This window comes from Aethalodelphis obliquidens, unplaced genomic scaffold (assembly GCF_003676395.1).
Source record: "Aethalodelphis obliquidens isolate GAN/ISIS:26980383/991018 unplaced genomic scaffold, ASM367639v1 scaffold12, whole genome shotgun sequence".
Classification (NCBI taxonomy): Eukaryota; Metazoa; Chordata; class Mammalia; order Artiodactyla; family Delphinidae; genus Aethalodelphis; species Aethalodelphis obliquidens.
In genome coordinates, this window is record NW_020837956.1 from 12,778,779 (window position 1) to 12,794,990 (window position 16,212).

General features: G+C 38.4%; 1 protein-coding gene across 1 annotated transcript in view; it reads left to right on the top strand.

Moving 5' to 3' along the window:
* The first annotated feature begins 3,208 nt into the window (after positions 1-3,208).
* DHX57 (DExH-box helicase 57) overlaps positions 3,209-16,212 on the top strand; it is a 73,287-nt gene continuing 60,283 nt past the window's right edge. Inside the window, exons 1-2 of the mRNA XM_027113328.1 lie at positions 3,209-3,313; positions 11,635-11,745. The gene's annotated coding sequence lies outside the window, so the exon portion shown is untranslated. The remainder of the gene's footprint in view (positions 3,314-11,634; positions 11,746-16,212) is intronic.

A 16,212-nucleotide genomic window follows, 5' to 3' on the forward strand; every position in this document is an offset into this window, starting at 1 on the left:
TGAAGATTTTCACTTGGCTGTTCCATGGTCACCTCAAATTCAACCTGTTTAAATCACATCGGTCACCTTCACCCTATCCAGGTACTCCCTTCAGATTTCATTTCCCAGGCTCTGTCACTAACACCACTATTGACCCAGACTTAAGACCTTGGAATGATTTTCCTCTCATCCTATGAACCACCACCATTAGTGAAATCCTTCTGAGTCTTCCTTTATATGGTTTCTTACATTTTCTCCTTCCTCTTTATTAAAAAAAATTTTTTTTGGCTGCATTGGGTCTTCATTGCTGCTCACAGGCTTTCTCTAGTTGCATCGAGCGGGGGCTACTCTTCGTTGTGGTGCGCAGGCTTCTCATTGTGGTGGCTTCTCTTGTTGCGGAGCACAGGCTCTAGAGCGCAGGCTCGGTAGGTGTGGCGCACGGGCTTAGTTGCTCTGCAGCACGTGGGATCTTCCTGGAACAGGGATCATACCCGTGTCCCCTACATTGGCAGGTGGATTTTAACCACTGCGCCACCAGGGAAGTCCCTCTCCTTCCTTTTCATTGTCACTTCTTTGGTTCAACCTGACTGCTTTGTTCCTAAACATCTATAGGAACATCCTAATTAGTTTATCAACACTCTATGCTGCTACAGAACTAGATTATTTTCCTTTAAATATCACTTTTATCATCTTTTGCCCTTGTTCATGCTCTTGAATAGCTCTCTCCTTATTAAAATATACAACAAACCTCAAGGTCCTCCACAATGTCCCTGACCTTCCTCTCCAACCTTGTTTGGGATATTTAGGAGGTATTCCAGCCCCCTAACTCTTATTCACCACTTGCATTCCTACCTTATCTCTCCCCTTCCCTGCAGCCTAGTCTGCCCTCCTCACCCTACTCCAATTGTCAAATCCTTACTCACTCCCCAAAGTCTAACTCAGGTTCCATCCCTCTCTGGGACTTTTACCTTCAGTCCAATAGGAAATTATCCCTGTCGTGGAATATCTGTAGAACTCAATTGGAACCAAAACCATGATTTTCTGCTGTATGTATCTTATGTTATAGTCTCATTTTCTAAATAGACTTCTTGAGAAAAGAGGCTATTTTTTCCAACTCCTCATATTCTTGGTGCCTGTTTTATATTCTTACATAGAATAGAAGCTCAATAAAAATTTGTTGACTGAGATGATAAACCTGCTAAACATTGTCAATAATAACTATGTAGCACATAATCCTCCCCTAATTAATTAGGTGTTAATTCCTTACTAATAATTACTTGTTAAGTGTTCTCTTACCTAACAATCTGGCAATCAACAGTCGTGGACGTAGAGACAGAGGGAGAAAGAATTTGGCTGCAGGAAATCCAGGCCGGGAGAGTAGAACAAAGGGGTTTAATGCTCTATCTCAGTCCTAAAGGGCATTTTCAGAGTGACAGGGTCTAAAATAAGATGATCTGCGATGGCTTAGCCTTTGTTATATATACTAGGTTCTAATGTTTTGGATTTAGAGACAAAGTCAATCCTTTTCTTCTCCACCTATTTTGGAACGTACCTTAGAAACCTCACTGCCTGGGGTTTGCCCACTTCTTTTCTCTTAACACTCAGGGACCTGCCTTTGGCCTGTAACATCTACCACTCATCTTCTTGGGGATCCATGCTCCTAGTCTCCAAGACAAATATGAGATAGGCAGTAAATGAGCCTGTAGACGCAAGATCTAGGAATCCAGGAAAAACAAAAACAAAAACGAAACCACACCCACCCCTTCGAAAGCAGTATTTTCAGCCTGCTCCTGGAATCTTTAACTCCTTCCCACACATTCCTAAACTTAGGTCCTTCCTCTAGCCTGTCGCTTGTGAAGCTGAGGAGAGAAATACTGTAAATCTGGATGCAAAGTTTACATGCAAATCAAAACCCTGTTTCTTAAAATCCTGTAAATTCAGTTTTCATAGCCTTTTGAATTTACTGTTACTAGCCATAATCCCCATTGGCAAAAATTATATAAATAAGTAGATTCAGTACATTTGAAAAGTCATTAAAATGTTAATATAGAATATTTAGAATCACAGAAGCAAGAAAAGCTCATTTGTGAAAATCCTGGGACCCACAGGATGTGAGGGGAAAAAGTGAGGTTGAAACTCAAACTCTTACGCACCTTCACCAGGGCCCATTTTGCTCCTATCTCTTTGACAACTTCGAAGTCTTGTCAAATTTACAATATCCCACAATCATACATTAAGGATAAAAAAAGTTCTAAGGCTCCTGGTCTCTTTAAATGTCACCTCATTAAAAGGGCCTTCCCTGACCACGCACGTAAGAGCAGGACTCAGCTTTCACTGCCTGTCTCCTTTCCATCGCTTTAGTTTTCCCTACAGCATTTTCTACCAAATGACAATGGTCTGTTTATTTGTTTATTGATCATCTTGGCCCATCATCTCTACTTCATGAGGGCTTGGATGTTTTTATTCACTCTGCATTCCCCGAGGTCTGAAAGAGGGTCTCTCGCACAGAATAGACCCCAAATAAATAGGTATGAAGTAAATGAATGAAACAGTATCAGTATCATGGTTTGGAAAGACCAAACCAAACCACACCTAACCAGAACAACTTGCAATATAAACTAAGGATTCAGCATATGTGGTAAAAAGGATCAGAGCTGAAAAATGACACAGAGATCAGCCAGCCAGACCCTGTCACTTCAAAATAAAGAAAATGAGGTCCATGGTTAAGTGACCTGACAAGTCATAAGCTCTTGTTTTGACAGAAATAATAAAATGGTTCACTACAGAGTTCCAATTTCTTGTACAAATATGGTAATTATGGAATTTGATAATGCCATTTTAATCTCAGTGAGGTGGGCCTCATAAATCAGTGGAATAAAAAGGCTGTCAGGTCAGGCCCTTTGCCCAAATAAACCAACCTCACTGTCACCAACACTATGACTTTATTCCTTTGGACCTTGAGAGATTTTTTTAAAACATACTTTACTTACTCTGTTGTCAGCTAACACTTTAACTAGTTGAGAGCAACACGGAGAGCCAAGCTAGGTAGGGGGTGGGAATGGGGAATCTGAGCTTTGAAGCATGGAGCGTCTAGACTCCAGTCCTAGCTGTATGATTTAAATAGTTGATTGGCCCTGGGAAAGTTACTTAATCTCTCTGAGAGTCTGATTAGCTCCGTCTGTGGTATGATTATATGTCTCTGGTAGTGATTATTACTATCCTTTGCCGTTTTGCCTAGCACAAAGCTGGAAGCTCTAGCCCGAGATCGACAGAGGTGAAAGAAAAAGCAAACTTTGGATCCTCCCGAGGAGTCTAGATTCAACGGCCTTTAAAGGTAGGAACCATATGTTAAGCTTTGTCTGTGGTCTCGAGCACTTAGCTCACAGGTAAGCACTGTGCAGGTGCTGGTTACCACTTCAGGAGCCAGAATCGAGAGATTGCGTCCAAGGCAGCAGCCTCAGCCCAGCTGTGGAGAGGGAGGGAGCCCGCCCCCAGCCATCAACTGCTTGGCAACCTCGGGCCTGAAAACGGGGCTAGAGATAGATGAAGGAGCTGTGCCTGCACCTGTCTTTCAGAGGTGCTGAAAGGGCCTGGAAATGTGAGAGGGAGAAAACCATACTTATCAGGAATTCTCTCAAGGAAAGTATCTTGTGTGATCGAAAGGAATGCTTCGATAAGCATCTTGAGGGTGTGTATGTATGTGTGTGTGTTTGGGGTGGGTGATGGGATACCCTAGATGCAGGCTTGAATAGCAACAAATGGTTGCCAGAAAGCCTTCTTAGAAGGGTGAGTCTGGTTTCCTTGTAGGATTTTTGTTTTGCTGAGTGGTGCAGCCAGTGTGAGGCCAGAGTTGAGCCGCTCTTGATCCTGCACAGGAGACTGAGTACTGCCCTTGGGAGTCCTCCTTTTCCGCTCTACCTCCGTGGAGGAATCAGCCTCTTTTCTATTCAAATGTTGAATAATGAAAGAAAATCTGTTTGAATGAGTGTCAGATTTTAAGCCTGCCTCATGTCTCTTGATCAACCTCTGCCTATGGGACCTTAATTTTATGCCTGAGTGTGGCTCCCGATACATCCCTGTAGCCACTTAGACATTAGTTGATATGATTTTGCTACTTGTAACAGCTAATGACTGGACTGGCTGAACTTACTTCATTTGTTTCTCTGTTTCGTAGTATTTCAAATAAAACTTCATAGCAGTTAGTATATATGATACAGATGTGTAGATAGATAATCACAGTTCATGCATTTCATCAAATCCTTGCCTGTGTACCTTTGTTCCTTCCATCCTCTATGCCTCAAATATCTTTCCCTACCTAATGACTATTTCTTATCTGTCAAGGCTCAATTTAAGCCCCTCCTTCTCTATGAAGCCTGCCCTGGTCCTCCAAGTCATCATTAGCTGATCCCTCTTCTACTACATTCTCATACCATATTATTAGTGTCTCTCTCTGTTGGGATTTATAGGCAACAGGCCCTGTCTGTGTCCCACATGACACTGTAAGCTGCACCAGGACAGGGACTATTCATATTCATATCCATTGCACCTGGTGAGCATCTGGTTCTTATCAAACTAGACTGCTAGACTTTAAGCCTCAGGATAAACATAGATTATCTCTTTATAATAGCAATTTTACTCAATGGTAAGCAATTTTAAAACGTATTATATATTTTATCTTATTTTATTTTTTAAATTAATTTATTTTATTTATTTTTGGCTGTGTTGGGTCTTCGTTGCTGCACACGGGCTTTCTCTAGTTACGGCAAGTGGGGGCTACTCTTTGTTGCGGTCCACAGGCTTCTCATCGCGGTGGCTTCTCTTGTTGCGGAGCACGGGCTCTAGGCACGCGGGCTTCAGTAGTTGTGGCTCGCAGGCTCTAGAGCGCAGGCTCAGTAGTTGTGGCGCGTGGGCTTAGTTGCTCCGCGGCATGTGGGATCTTCCCGGACTAGGGCTCGAACCCGTGTCCCCTGCATTGGCAGGTGGATTCCTAACCAGTGCGCCACCAGGGAAGCCCAGTATTATGTATTTTAAATGTTCAGATAGTTCATAGAGAGGCATGCAAAATTAGCTTGAGTTTTAAAGGTAAATACATTTATATCATTTGTTCACATTCCTCTGATATGAAAGGTTTGAGAACTTTTTGTGGTGGGCACTCAACACAAATTTGAGTTGAATTTATTTAAATTCCAGAGGATGTTTATAGTTAATGATTTCTTTCCCTAAAGAAAACAATACGGAGAGGCTGGTAAAAGGGTACAAACTCTCAGTTATAAGAAGAATAAGGTCTGAGGATCTAATGTATAACATGGTGACTATAGTTGTTAAGATTGAATTGTAAATATAATTGAAATTTGCTAAAAGAGTAGAACTTAAATGTCCCCACCAAAAAAGGGGGGGGCAGATCCTTTCACAATGAATACATATATCAAATCATCACATTGCACACTTTAAATATCTTATAACTTTATTTGTCAATTATACCTCAATAAATCTGGGGAAAAAAGAAAACAACGTGGAATCTTATTTATTTTTATTAATAGCAAGGAGATGCATTTTTTTAAAAAATAATGAGCTAGAAAGGCAAGCTGGAAAAATCAATGCTGTATCACCTAAACTGTAAATTTTTTGTTAACAAAAGTTCACTATCTATACATGTAGACTGAGAAATCTTTCAGAGCACTACCCTTCGGCAAAGACCAAATGCTTCTTGTATTTTAAAAAGTTCTTATGATACATCATACACACAAAATAGCATATATAATATATGTACAAGTTTAGTCTTCACAGCCTTTGTAGCATCTGATAAGTAAAATTTTTATTGAACAATAAATATTTATCAAGGGAAATATCTTTGAGACTTTATAGTCTTACCTCATTTATGAAGTCACTGCCGAGAAGTAGGAGGTGAGACTAATATTGCATTTTTAGGTAGGTATATCAGGGGAAGTACAGACAAATAGAAATGAACTAGCTATGACATTATTTGTAAGCCTGGCTTTATACCACATTACTTTAAAACAAAATTAGAAAAATAACTATAAAAGCAATACATGCTCAGTGTAAACAACTTGATAACCTTACCCGTTTTACCCTCTTTCTCTTTTCCTACTCTTTGCAAAGTCAATAGGAAACCAAATGGTCCATCAGGAGTTACTGTAGGACAGTGGAAGGCAAGATGGTGTGGCAGACCAGGAGTGATACAGACACCCCGAGGGACTGACACTAGCTTGACTGTGCATGGGACTCACTGCAGTGAGGGGGCAGATGTACTGCCCAAATTTTGAGCTTTATCTTACAAATACAGTCTCAGAGCTTCAGTCTCCCAATCTCCTTTGTGAAAGCAGTGACCTTCCACTCAATTCCATTTGATTTTAGCAACGTATCTTTTTAATAGCATATTATTTCATCAATGATCCCCCAACAAATCTGAATCAAATGGTCTTATCTCCTTTTTATATCTTATTCTATCATCCACATTAGTATTCCCATGATCATTTATTTAGTCATGCATTAATTGTAGACTTCTTACCTACCAATGAAAATCTTGATCAAAATCCTTCAGTGACTCCTAAAGTTCAAACATCCTATCACAATGGACAAAACCCTTCATGATCTGGCCTCTACCTAGCTCTGCAAACTCTTTAGTCACTTTCATATACATACTGGGCTCCTAACACAAAGACAGTCTTGTGGGTCCCTGTCCTTTCTAGCCTCTAGGATTTACAAATGTTGTTTCCTCAGTGGACATCCTTCCCCTACCCTGGGCTAGCTGTCAAACTCCTTGTGTTCTTCAAGATTTCTGTGCAAGTATCACTCTTCCCTTTCTTGACATGTCTCAGTAAAGTCCTTGCTTTTCTGTGCTGCCATAGCATCTTGTCCACACTTCTATTATAGTATTTATGTTAAATTACTAATTTAAAAATCTTACTTCTACAAGATCAGGGGTCCATATACTCTCAGAGTATCCATGAATCCCCTGAATTATAGCCAGAATTTTAAACAGATTTATTTTCTTCTGGGGAGAAGGTTCAGAGCTCACATCAGAGTCTCAAAAGAGTCCATATTTACGCTCTCAAAACCAAATTAAGAACCACTGCACTAGATTATGAGTCCCTAGGAAAGAAAGAGTGAATTCTATTCTTTGAGTCTCGATAGTTAGATGCCTAATGTTAGCTGAATGAGCTTTTCAGTTATTATTTAAAGATAGATATTTATACTAGTACAGATATATGGTAAATTCAACCTCCTCTATTCATTGATGTTTTTAAGTAGGCAGAAAGTGTGATGTAATGAAAAGCATGTTGGACAAAAGGAAAGATATGGAAGGGTTTATATCAAACTACTAACAGTGGTTATGCTTGAAAAGAGGGATGGGGTAGGGGAGGGATGGGCTTAAACATTTTACTTACACTCTTCTGTCTTGAACAAGTGTTCGTTTTATAATGTGCACTTTTTAGATTTGAAATTTAAAAATATTGCTTTGAACTATGGGACTTTTCTCTTAAGTGCATTAAACATCTAGCTTCAAATTCCAGCTCTGTGACTTATTTAGTTTTGTGAGCCCGGAACCTTACTTAATCTTCATAAACCTACTTCAACTGTAAAATGAGGGTAAGACTTACAAATCGCACATAGTTATTATGTCGCAAAGCCTAGTATAAGTAGGAACTCAGTAAATATTAGTTGAATGTGAAGTAAATGTTTTCATTCTTAAGGTTTTTTTGCAATCCCCAAAGACATCTAAAAATAGAACTCAAAACATGGTCATTATTGTCTCAATACTGTGAGTAAACATAAATGCGGTAAAAGTTTGATGTAACATGGCTGGTTTATTAGGTGGCTATTAGCTCTGACTACTAACTAATAAAGGAATCCCACAGTATGTCCATTTGTTTTTGTTTTTAAACAAAGAAGGGTTACAAAATTGTTCAAAACAATTTGTAATATTTGTACTTCAAGAATGAAGTACAGTTATAAAGCAGAAACTAACACACCATTGTAAAGCAATTATACTCCAATAAAGATGTTAAAAAAAAAAAAGAATCAAGTACAAGTACTGGTTTAAACTAAGTAAAGTACAAGTACATTGTTTTAAAGTAGGCTCTCAGTTTACGTATTCTTACTAGTAATAAGTTCTTTGCAATTTTCACTCACCTCATGGCCTGTTTCCACCTGTAGACATCACACCATGTTTTGTGAAGCTTTCCTGATTTCTTTAGAGGTTCTATAAAAAATAAAATGCCATTGATAATGACAGGTACCTTGTAATGTATACCATCCTTTTTTTCCTATAATTTCATAACTAAAAGTTTTTATTATATATGCAATTGATTGTTTAAAATTTCTAATAGTTAAAATACATAATGTAAAATGTAAAAGTTCTTGTTTCTCTTAGTCTTTTAGTTTTTAAGTCACTTGGTGCTGAGTAGGCACAATGATTTGTATCTTTGGGGTGACTAATCAAAATAAATTCTTATGTATTTAGAAGCATAGCTGGAATACTCTAACATGGCTTAGGGGGCTTTGCTGAATCAGAAGAATTCAAAGCAGTTCATCTGACCTGAAAATAATGAAAGCCAAAAATCTAGAGGTTTTCCTAAATATCCCACATTAAATGAAATCACCTACATCAAGTGACAAGTGAAGTAGGTTTATAAGAGGTTTTTCTGTAGGGGCTAATTGAGATGATTCACAATCAAAAGTAAGTACAAATCCTTTTGGAGAACACTCTATGAATTATATGGTTTTGTGAGCAGTACAGCGGTTTCCAAGCCAGCTGTGTGTTTTATTTATTTTTTCATTATCTGAAGCCTCTTGGGCAGTTTGGCCAAGTCTCTGAATCTCTGGGCTTTCAGTTTCTTGATCTGTATAATAGGCACAGTAATAATAATAGGCACCTCACAGTGCAGAAGTGAGGATTAAGGGAGATGAAAGCTGAGGGTCAGGGGCCAGGATGCAGGAGTGGACAGTGGGGGGACCAAAGGCTTACTCAGTCACCTTTGTCATTTTGTCACGTCCCTGTCCTTTATCCTAAGTGAATCTGTGTTTATTCCCAGCTTGGTTTGCTCTTTTTTTCCCCTTAACTTTACAGAAAATTTGTCTTAAAACATTCTTTTTTGTGCAAATGCTGTTCTTTGTCCTAAAGGGATATGAGAATCAATGGATGGCCTTACTGGCTCTGTCAGTCGCTGCCAGTTGCCACCCAATATCCATTTTCCCTGTTTCTTATAGTAACCCAGTTAAAAAACTATATTCCCCCTTCTCCTTCACAGGTAGGTGTAACCATGGAGATAGATTCTACCCACGAGTTACAAGTAGAAATAGTGTGAGTGACTTTTGGGAAGTTTCCTTAAAAGAGGAAACACATCTTTTTCTTCCCTTTCCTCCTTCCTGCTGGCTGAACACCAGTGAGATAGGTGGAGTCCTAGCAACCTTCTTGGACCAAGAGGTGAGACACCAAGGATGGCAGGAGAGCAAGGTAGAAGGAACCTTGGTCTCTCACACCAAGGAACTGCTTGAATAGCTCTAGATTGCCTACGGAGTTTTTTTTTTTTAATGAAAGAAAGAAATAACCTTCTAGCTTATGTAAGCCACTATTATTTTGGTTTTTCCAACATATACAAATGAGCCCAACCTTAATGATATGCTGGTCCTCTAGGAAGTTGTCTCAAACAAAGAACCATTTTTAATTCTTAGAAGTGTTCTTACACTTCCCTTGATCCTATGTGTGCTTTCTACATATCAACAGTAGATTTTCTACTCTTCAAAAGCCTCTAGTGTAGCCCTCCAGTCTTTGTTTTTACCTTTTCTCTCTTGCATCACCCATATTTTAGATATTATACACTCATTTGAGCTCCTCAGATAGGAACTTGGAAAATGGGGCCACTCTATTGGGGAAGAAAGAGGGAATTTTAGCTAAAATTAAGTTTTTAGTTTTTTTGTGGATTATAGGAAAAGCAGAGTTCATCTGTACTCAGCAGACATTTATTAAGCACATACCATGTAAAAGGCATTGTGCCGGGTCCTGGGAGGAAATATAAAGATGACGTTGTTCTGGCTTCCAGGAGCTTACAGTCTAGTAGGAAAGATGAGACACACAAATAACTACAGCATATGTTGGATTGAGAAAAAATGCAATAAGAAAAGTATAAAGTGCCTAAAACTTTCAGAGGAGAAAAGATGAGTTCCACTTGTGGGGATTAGAGAAAATGTCATGAAGAAGATAGGATTTGAGCTGGGCTTTGAACAGTATGTAGAAATGGTAAAACAAACAAACAAACAAACAAAAAAGGGGGGGTGGGGAGCTCAGCAAAGGATCAGAGGTAGACAGTTACAATGCATCAGTGGATTTAGGGATCCCAGGCAGCATCAAGGATAGAGTAGAAGGTAAAGCTAGACAGGTGGATTAGAGACAGATAAAGGGTGGTGAATATCTTCTTGGGAGCCTGCTCCGAAGTGGAGAAAATAAGGAGTCACTGAAAGATTTTAAGCAAGGGAATAACCAGACCACATGTCTTCAGTCAGAAGATGACTCTTGTGAGTGTAGAGGAAAGACCAGCTGCAGAGAGGCTGGGAGTGGGCACCTTTAATAATCCAGGTAAAATGTAATGATGGCCTGAATTAGGGAAGCGACCGTTAGAAAGGAAAGGAGGGCACAGATAGAAGCAATATTTCAAAGGTTACTACATGAGCTAAATGTATGCTTTGCCCAGGAAAAAGAGTCGGACTGTAATTCCCTGATCCAGAAGTAGGAAATCTATCCATAAAAGAATTTTTAAAATTACTCTACAGTTACATAAACTGGAAAACTAAAAGAAGGCTGAATATGCTGTAATAATGGATTTATTGGTTCTAAAATTTTAGCAGAGCCTTAACATTTATTTTCCCGAGACATCAATTGGGGGTACACTGACTGACCCTGCTAGGAGATGGGGAAAGAATATTGAAAAGCATCTCAGGAAAGAAAGGCAACCATCACTTCTATCCCATTGTTCATCCTTTGCTCAGGTGTTATGGTAAATAGCAGGTAGCAGGGTATTTTACAAGGTAAGGTTCTTTCACTTCTCCTTAGTTATCCCTTTACCCACCCTTATGCACCATCTCTACTCACCCTTTCCCCACACACACACACTCCATAAGGAATCCAGTGAAAATTTAAGAGAAGGAGGTGGCTTTCTAAAGAGCATAAGAATTTTCTAATATTTGCCTCTTCATCGCTCACTAAAACCATGCCAGCATAGCCCCCTGCAAAATGGAAAGGGCTGGCATAGACTCATATAAGGGCATTGTGTTCTCAAATAGCTTTCAGATAAATAACACCCCCCTCCCCCAAATCCTAAATAGCTACTTCCTCATTCTCAGGGGATACAGTCTAGAGATTTCCTCCAATGGACAAATTTGAGCATCTAATCAGCTGCCACTTTGTCTTTTTATTTTTCTGATTATTGAGGCAGATTTAAATAGGTGTTCATACCCAATAATCTCTCTTTTCTCAATAAGGGCAGGAGCTGACAACAAAATAATCATGAACCTATGAATCAGAACAGTGTCCTGTGTAATATTTTGCAAGTTATGGTTTAGTTCATGTTATGTGGGGCACTGAGAGCAATACATGAAATAAAGTAATGAGGATTTTTTTCTTCCGTGATTCCCAAGGTGATTCCTGGCACTCTTGAAAGCAGAAGTGATTAATCAAGTCACTGGAGACAAACAGCAGAAATGTGATTGTCAAAACTATGGATATCGGTTAAACTGTGTTTCACTCATGTAAGTTGCGTGTGTGTGTGTGTGTGTGTGTGTGTGTGTGTGTTGGGAGCTGGTCAGTGGGAGAATCAGCATCTTCGACATTGTCTCTGAGAGAAGATTAGCAGGGATTATTAATTTAAAAGATTCTTACATTTAATAAAAACTCAAAAGCTAAGAAAAATATTGAGCAACCTATACTCCAGTCCTGACATTCAAAATCAAATTCCTTAACTTGGGGTCCACAGTCAGACCATCTGTAAATCTCCTGAAATGATATGCAAAATTTGGTGTAATTTTACATTTTTTTGCAGAGAGGGTGGGCTGGTTTCTAAAAATTCTTAGAGTGACCCTTGACCCTCAAAAAGGTGAGCTCCAGTCATTAAAGAAAAGCAGAGGGAGGAAGAGGAAGAGAGAGAAAGAGAGGAAAGAGGGGAATAAAGAGAATCCAGGAGTCTCATCAACTCTGTCCCCAATCAAATCAATCAAATGTATGTGAAATTTGTACAAGGCACTTATCTATTAACCTTTATATTTATATTAAAAATTAACAACAGTATGATCATCTTCCTTTCAAAAGTCTCTGAGGTTTCAAGCTGGTTTAGATTGCATTTCAGAGCCCATGATATTAGCAAAAACATAGATATTAATTAAATTCATGGAAACTAGAAGAAACGTGTGTCAAAAAAGTTATTTCTTTAGTATGAACTTCTGATTGTTTATGCTAAATCCTTCAGAAGTGCCTTTAGTTAAATGGCTATACCATTTGCAACAAATATAATTTTATATTAAAAGGAGCCATAAAAAGGACAAAAGGGTTATACAAAGGCAAACTTCTATATTTTTCAGAATACTATTGTTTCAGCATATAAAATACTAATTATAGTGGATTCCTATTCTCACTTAAGAATAGAAAGCTTTCAAGTGAAACCTAATTCTTCTCATCATGCTCCCAAAACCCCTGCAGAGGATTTAGAATTCTCACTAATGTTCCTATGTAACTAATTAGCACGTATTTTTCTGTACATAGAGGAGTAAACTCTGATAGAATCCTCTATCCCTTTTCTGTGTTACAAAAGTCATAAATTAACCTCCTTCCATTCCTAATCTTTTCCATTCTTTATTCTTAATCCCGAAGAGGCATACACATATTGGATTTATCTGCCATGTAAAACAAGCATTCAGTCGTCCTTTCTTTAAGATTACTCTCAAATTTTAATTCAGCTTCAACTAAATATGTAAATAGGCAAAACTCTTCAGTCTAAATGTTTCATTAGTTAACAACCTTTAAAGACAGATTATGACATCATACAAAAATTAAGCAAGAAAATGAATGAATATTTTACAAATTGTTTTAACTTTGAATAAAAAGTAATTTCTTTAAATGACTTCCTTAAATAAAAGTTAGCATATATTGAATCTAAATTAGTAAGGATTTATGGGATTTCTTCTCTTATGAAAATATTTGCCCTCTCAATGCCTCTCAAAGTACATAAGAGCACATACTTACCCCATGTTGCTTGCTGTGGTTATATCGTCCTCAGATCAAGGCTTATCTGGATTCTGAATTAACTTAAATGTTATAAAAAGAAGCAGTAGAGGTTTGACTTCCCCGGAAACGAGACTGTCATATGCTAACTAGGCTTTTAAATGAGGAAAACTAGTGTCTCGTCTAATTATATAAGCTCCAGGTCAAATTCTAGCATCAACTAATCAAATAACTGAACTGCATTTAGTTTCAAGGAGTAAAAGAAAGAAAACTGTTTAAGAGGAATGACTTTAGTATCTTAGAAAACTGGAGACTTGAGCATTGAAAAGTTACTTATATGTCAATAAAAGTTAAATAGTTTAAAAGCAAAGTATATATCTTGCTACCTTAAATAATTTGAAGAAAAATATTGGGGAAAATTTAGTTTTCAGTAAAGCAGATATTTCTATATTTTCCAGAAGTTTTGAATTTGCATTATATGTCCTGGTCTCTGAAAACATCCTCTCACCTTACCTTAACTTGCCCAGTATTTATCTCCTTATAAATTCCAGTACAATAAAAGTATTTAATTCTAAAGCCATACCAGTTAATACTAAGCAACATATCCAAAATGTCTAATTGTTAAAATGTATCTTTGAACACTTATAAATAGGGTCTTTTGAAATTAAATACAAAGTTATTATCATGAGAAGCTATAAAAAATACTATTTTAATCTCAACATTTTAAAAGACATCTCAACCCAAATTTATAGTAGTACAACAAAAAATAAAAAAGGATTTAGCAATGATATATTGAGAAATACAAATTTTCACAAGATTTTGAGGGAAGAAATATTATATAATATGGAAGTTATCTATTACATGCACCATCTTGCGGGGGGTCAGTTTTGGAGAAATAGTTTCAGTAAAAACACTAGGGTCTTTATTGTAATTTTAATATGTAGCTGTCATGTACTGCTTTGGTAATTTCAAAATTATGTTATCTAAAAGGTAAAGAAGCTTTTTAGGCATAGAATATATGAGCACACACTAATATACTTTTTAAAAATTGAGGTATAACTCACCTATGTCAGAGAGAAATTTTCCTCTACCCTTCTAGATTCTTCTGGCTGGTCTAAGAATTACAATGAATTTGACATGAGACAGATTAACAGGAGAAAATCAAACAAAAGTTTAATAATGTGGGAGGGAATCAGGAAAACTGAATAGCTCACTAAAATGGCCAAAGCCCTCCCTTAAAAACCATATCAGCTAAAGACAAAAGAGGATGTTGAGGGTAGTGGTTTGGGACTTCAAAGGAGGGCAGTTCAAGTGGAGATGGAAACGCAAATGCAAACGCTTGGTAAACAATTGTTTGTTCGGCCCTACAGAGACAATGCTACAGAGTGGACTCTGATCTCTAGGCCCTGCTCAGCTTCCCCGGCCACACCTAGCCTAAATTGTTTGCAGATACCTCTATTCTGGGAAGAGGTCCTTTATCTAAACTCTTTAGGCAGCTCAGGGGGGAGGTAAAAAGAAAGACTTCAGGAGTCTTCTGTTTCTTAAAAATAATCTCCCTAAATTAATCCTCATGCCAGAGAGACACATTTTGGGGTGGCAAATTTTGCTCCCCTACACATAACATACATAAAATTTGCCCTTTTAATATGAACAATGCAGAGGTTTTTCATGTTCACAAGTTGTGCAACCACTAATTCTAGAACGTTTGCATCACCCCAAAGAGAAGTCCCATGCCTCTGAACTCCTCCTCCCTGGCAACCACTAGTCTACTTCCTGTCTCTATGGATTTGCCTATTCTGGACATTTCACATAAAAGGCCGTATAATATGTGGCCTTTTGTGACTGGCTTCTTTCACTTAGTACAATGTTTTCAAGGTTGATTTATGTTAGAGCATGTGTCAATACTTCATTCCTTTTTATGGCTGAATAACATTCCATTGTACAGATATATCACATTTTATTTATCCATTCATCAGTCAATGGACATCTGGGTTTTCAGTATTGGGCTGGTATGAATAGTGCTGTTATAAACATTTGTATACAAGTCAATTTTCTTGGGTGCATACTTAGGAATTGCTGGGACATATGGTAATTATATGTCAATTTTTTTTTCTTTAAAGATTTATTTATTCATTTTATATTTTATTATTGCTGCGTTGGGTCTTTGTTGCTGCACACGGGCTTTCTCTGGTTGCGGTGAGCAGGGGCTACTCTTCGTTGCAGCGTGTGGACTTCACATCGTGGTGGCTTCTCTTGTTGCAGAGCACGGGCTCTTGGCACACAGGCTTCAGTAGTTGTGCCACGCGGGCTTCAGTAGTTGTGGCTCGCGGGCTCTAGAGCGCAGGCTCAGTAGTTGTGGTGCCTGGGCTTTGTTGCTCCACGGCATGTGGGATCTTCCCGGACCAGGGCTTGAACCTGTGTCCGCTGCATTGGCAGGCGGATTCTTAACCACTGCGCCACCAGGGAAGTCCTATGTCAACTTTTTGAGAAACTGTTTTCCTCAGCGGCTGTACATTTTTCATTCCCACCAGAAATATTTGGGGTTTCCAATTTCTCCACATCCTTGCCAATCTCTGTTATTATGTCTTTTTAAATATAGCCATCCTAGAGATTGGAAAGTGGTATTTTTTTTTTAATATTTATTTATTTGGTTATGCCAGGTCTTAGTTGTGGCAGGCAGGCTCCTTAGTTGTGGCACATGGGCTCCTTAGTTGTGGTAGGCAGCCTCCTTTGTTGTGCCATGTGAACTCTTAGTTGCAGCATGCACATGGGATCTAGTTCTCTGACCAGGAATCGAACCCAAGCCCCCTGCATTCGGAGCATGGAGTCTTAACCACTACGCCACCAGGGAAGTCCTGGGAAGTGGTATCTTATTGTGGGTTTAATTTGTATTTCCCTAAAGAGTAATAATGTTGAACATCTTTCGTTTGCTTATCAGACATTTGTATATCTTCTCTGAAGAAATGTCTATGCAAATCCTTTGTCCATATTTAAACTGGGTT